The following is a 5,683-nucleotide window of genomic DNA, read 5'->3' on the forward strand; positions in this document are numbered from 1 at the left end:
CATCATTGTACTCCCTGATGTTCACTAGAAATAGTTCTTATCTTCACTACATAATCATTCTGAATAAACTTTACTCCTTGATAACCCTTATCTCTACTACATTCGTATCTTCACTACATTCGTATCTTCGCCACAACCTATCTTGACAATATCCTTATCATCACCATACTCTTCCTCACTACACTCTCCTCTTAACATCATCCTTCTGTTTACCGAACTTAGTTCAAAGTCTGACTTGAACGTAGCTTTGGAAAGTTTGTGTTCCTCATTGTGTTACCTCCTTATTATCATTGTAAAGGCAATTGTCGCCACTCCCCAACTAAACCCTTATCATCACTATACTCTCATCATTATCATTACTTCTTGATGTTCAATACAAAATCTCAACATGTACATTCATCTTCACCACAGAATAATTTTCATTGCCCCTTAATCTTCATTACTCCTTGTTTCAGCTACATCCGTATCTTCCATTCATTCTTATATCTTATATTAATTACATCTTTACAATATCTTTATATCTCCTCTGTTCCGTCTTTTGTAAAATTGAAAATGAGAGTAAAGGATTTCCGGCCTTCTGCTCCCTCCCCTTTTAGTCGCCTTGTACGACACGCAGGGAATACGAGGCAAGTATACTTTCTTCCCTATCCCCAGGGATAACAGCATCTGGTGTTCCCAGACGGTCACCCATCCAAGTACTAACCAGACCCAACGTTGCTTAACTTTTCTGATCGGACGATATATATATATATATATATATATATATATATATATATATATATATATATATATATATATATATATATATATATATGTATTTTTTTTTTTTTTTTATACTTTGTCGCTGTCTCCCGCGTTTGCGAGGTAGCGCAAGGAAACAGACGAAAGAAATGGCCCAACCCCCCCCCCCCATACACATGTACATACACACGTCCACACACGCAAATATACATACATACACAGCTTTCCATGGTTTACCCCAGACGCTTCACATGCCTTGCTTCAATCCACTGACAGCACGTCAACCCCTGTATACCACATGACTCCAATTCACTCTATTTCTTGCCCTCCTTTCACCCTCCTGCATGTTCAGGCCCCGATCACACAAAATCTTTTTCACTCCATCTTTCCACCTCCAATTTGGTCTCCCTCTTCTCCTCGTTCCCTTCACCTCCGACACATGTATCCTCTTGGTCAATCTCTCCTCACTCATTCTCTCCATGTGCCCAAACCATTTCAAAACACCCTCTTCTGCTCTCTCAACCACGCTCTTTTTATTTCCACACATCTCTCTTACCCTTACGTTACTTACTCGATCAAACCACCTCACACCACACATTGTCCTCAAACATCTCATTTCCAGCACATCCATCCTCCTGCGCACATCTCTATCCATAGCCCACGCCTCGCAACCATACAACATTGTTGGAACCACTATTCCCTCAAACATACCCATTTTTGCTTTCCGAGATAATGTTCTCGACTTCCACACATTTTTCAAGGCTCCCAAAAATTTTCGCCCCCTCCCCCACCCTATGATCCACTTCCGCTTCCATGGTTCCATCCGCTGACAGATCCACTCCCAGATATCTAAAACACTTCACTTCCTCCAGTTTTTCTCCATTCAAACTCACCTCCCAATTGACTTGACCCTCACCCCTACTGTACCTAATAACCTTGCTCTTATTCACATTTACTCTCAACTTTCTTCTTCCACACACTTTACCAAACTCAGTCACCAGCTTCTGCAGTTTCTCACATGAATCAGCCACCAGCGCTGTATCATCAGCGAACAACAACTGACTCACTTCCCAAGCTCTCTCATCCCCAACAGACTTCATACTTGCCCCTCTATCCAGGACTCTTGCATTTACCTCCCTTACAACCCCATCCATAAACAAATTAAACAACCATGGAGACATCACACACCCCTGCCGCAAACCTACATTCACTGAGAACCAATCACTTTCCTCTCTTCCTACACGTACACATGCCTTACATCCTCGATAAAAACTTTTCACTGCTTCTAACAACTTGCCTCCCACACCATATATTCTTAATACCTTCCACAGAGCATCTCTATCAACTCTATCATATGCCTTCTCCAGATCCATAAATGCTACATACAAATCCATTTGCTTTTCTAAGTATTTCTCACATACATTCTTCAAAGCAAACACCTGATCCACACATCCTCTACCACTTCTGAAACCGCACTGCTCTTCCCCAATCTGATGCTCTGTACATGCCTTCACCCTCTCAATCAATACCCTCCCATATAATTTACCAGGAATACTCAACAAACTTATACCTCTGTAATTTGAGCACTCACTCTTATCCCCTTTGCCTTTGTACAATGGCACTATGCACGCATTCCGCCAATCCTCAGGCACCTCACCATGAGTCATACATACATTAAATAACCTTACCAACCAGTCAACAATACAGTCACCCCCTTTTTTAATAAATTCCACTGCAATACCATCCAAACCTGCTGCCTTGCCGGCTTTCATCTTCCGCAAAGCTTTTACTACCTCTTCTCTGTTTACCAAATCATTTTCCCTAACCCTCTCACTTTGCACACCACCTCGACCAAAACACCCTATATCTGCCACTCTGTCATCAGACACATTCAACAAACCTTCAAAATACTCATTCCATCTCCTTCTCACATCACCGCTACTTGTTATCACCTCCCCATTTACGCCCTTCACTGAAGTTCCCATTTGCTCCCTTGTCTTACGCACCCTATTTACCTCCTTCCAGAACATCTTTTTATTCTCCCTAAAATTTACTGATAGTCTCTCACCCCAACTCTCATTTGCCCTTTTTTTCACCTCTTGCACCTTTCTCTTGACCTCCTGTCTCTTTCTTTTATACTTCTCCCATATATATATATATATATATATATATATATATATATATATATATATATATATATATATATATCATATATATCATATATATATATAAGACTGAAAACAATGAATTTCCCAAATAACAAAAATGGAGGCGCCGGGGTTTGAACCCGGGACCTCTCGCATGCCAAGCGAGCGCTCTACCACTGAGCTACGCCCCCAAGAACATATTTTGTGACATAGTATTATATGAAGCACTGAGATTACCACGGCAAAATAGTGTTTGACCGACCGTTGCCGACTAGCCGGCAAAATAACCACAGTGTAAATCTCCATGTTGCTGTCGTGTTTTCCTCTTAATTTTCCACGAAGAAATGAGTTTTAATTTTTTATTGTCGTTGCAATAGACTGGAACTAAGCAATAGACTGGAACTAAGCAATAGACTGGAACTAAGCTGACCTGGTATGAGGTCAGAGCCCTCATTATCATCCCTGCTAACTACCGGAAGCAGATTAAGTCGTTCCACAACCGATGTCCGGCCCATGTTAACTCTGATGTGCCCAGCAGTTGGAGGAGGATCGCCAGAAGCTTCTGGAAGATTTCAAGGACGTCTTGGTGGACCTGACCCTTTCAGATAAGGTCGAAAACCCCAATTTATTGTGAAGATCTTCACTATAACGTTGGACGAACATACTGAATGTTGCACACATGTGATGCGGACAAAATGAAAAAAGAAAAAGACAAAAATTATGTCTGGTGTGGGTCTCGAACCCACGACCTTGAGTGTGTGAGACTCACGCTCTACCACTGAGCTAACCAGACAATAGAAAATTCGTCTGTTTCTTCAATTTGAATTAATGAAAATCTTTGCGAGGCAGCGTTTAGAAAAGAAAGATGTCTTTGACGAAATATACTTGTTTGGCTTATTCTTCTGTTCCTCATTATCGAAAGTAAACGTACTGAAGGATATATATATATATATATATATATATATATATATATATATATATATATATATATATATATATATATATATATATATATATATATATATATATATATATATATATATTATCCCTGGGGATAGGGGAGAAAGAATACTTCCCACGTATTCCCTGCGTGTCGTAGAAGGCGAACTAAAAGGGAAGGGAGCGGGGGGTTGGAAATCCTCCCCTCTCGTTTTTTCTTTTTTAATATTCCAATGGAAGAAACAGAGAAGGGGGCCGGGTGAGGATGTTTCCTCAGAGGCCCAGTCCTCTGTTCTTAACGCTACCTCGCTGACGCGGGAAATGGCGAATAGTATGAAAGAAAAAAGAATATACATATATATTAAATATATACTTCCCACGTATTCCCTGCGTGTCGTAGAAGGCAACTAAAAGGGGAGGGAGCGGGGGGCTGGAAATCCTCCCCTCTTTTTTTTTTTTTTTTTTTTTCCAAAAAAAGGAACAGAGAAGGGGGGCAGGTGAGGATGTTCCCTCAGAGGCCCAGTCCTCTGTTCTTAACGCTACCTTCCTGATGCGGGAAATGGCGAATAGTTTGAAAAAAAAAAAAGAAAATATATATATATATATATATATATATATATATATATATATATATATATATATATATATATATATATATATATATATGTATTGGAAAGGATCACGATTTTGCATGTGATCAAGTATGCTCTTATGAGTCCACTAGGAAAATAAACACGATAAGTTCCCAAGTGCACTTTCGTGTAATACTCACATCATCAAGGGAGACACAAGAGAGAAATATAACACTCAATTGATATACAACGAAGAGACGTAGCTAGGACGCCATATGGTAAACATGTGATTGTCCAAGACAGACAACAAGCGTATCATAAACTTATTATGTGGACAAGAAGGTGAATTGTTTACACATCTTATCAGCATTAAAGTTATCCAATTTGTATAGACAATCACTAATATCAAGATTATAATTCTTTGTGTATTGAGTAATAGAAGATTCAATTATATTTCTCGTGGTACTTGAGTTAGAGTTAATAACTGAGATGGCATTATTAACTCTAATTCCAGTACCACGAGAAATACCATTGAATCTTCTATTATTAAATACACAAAGAATTATAAACCTTAAGGAAACAACATGGTGGTCAAAAATAAGCTTTAGGAATGAAGTTTATGAATGGAATATCAGTGAGACGATCCAAATGACGAATGAATGAGAGCGTAGTCAACATACAATATAAAAGGACATATTATGAATGGCAACCAGGCAAGTAACGGCCCAACTGAATGGAAGGATTTAAAAGTTCGCGTTATATGACGAATTTTGATAGATTATCCAAATTTCCATTCCAGTTATGAAACTTAATGGTTGTGTTCAGTTCTAGAGACAAAGTTTAAAGGTTTGTGTTTCAGAGATGAACCACAAAGGATATCGTTAAATTAACTGACATTAAAATTTGTTAGTTAAGTGAATCATTTTGTACAATAGCTGTAATTTGACAGAGTTAAAAGTTCGCATTTTCATTACAATTCTAATCTAAAAGTTTGAGCTTCAATGATGGTTTGCACAAGCTTAACGTACATTAAAGTTTTGTGTTTATATGACGTATCTCAAAGGACTCTGGTAAAATAACGCAGCTGGAAGGTTTACGTTCAAATGATGGTGTTTAAATGTTTATTGATGAATGGTAGATTTAAATGGATAGATTTTAAGTTCGCGTTTTCATGAGCGACTTTAAACCTTGTGGTTGAATGTCACAGTTTAAATGTTGGTATGTACAATGTTGACCAGATGGCGGTAGTGTGTAGACACAGCCATACCAGGTCGTATTTATCAT

General features: G+C 38.6%; 1 non-coding gene across 1 annotated transcript; it reads right to left on the reverse strand.

The window, feature by feature from the left end:
- Window positions 1-3,007: 3,007 nt before the first annotated feature.
- TRNAA-GGC (transfer RNA alanine (anticodon GGC)) lies at window positions 3,008-3,079 on the reverse strand. Its single transcript has one exon. It is a non-coding gene; the product is annotated as a tRNA-Ala (tRNA).
- Window positions 3,080-5,683: the final 2,604 nt, after the last annotated feature.

This window comes from Panulirus ornatus, chromosome 70, assembly GCF_036320965.1.
Source record: "Panulirus ornatus isolate Po-2019 chromosome 70, ASM3632096v1, whole genome shotgun sequence".
Taxonomy (NCBI): Eukaryota; Metazoa; Arthropoda; class Malacostraca; order Decapoda; family Palinuridae; genus Panulirus; species Panulirus ornatus.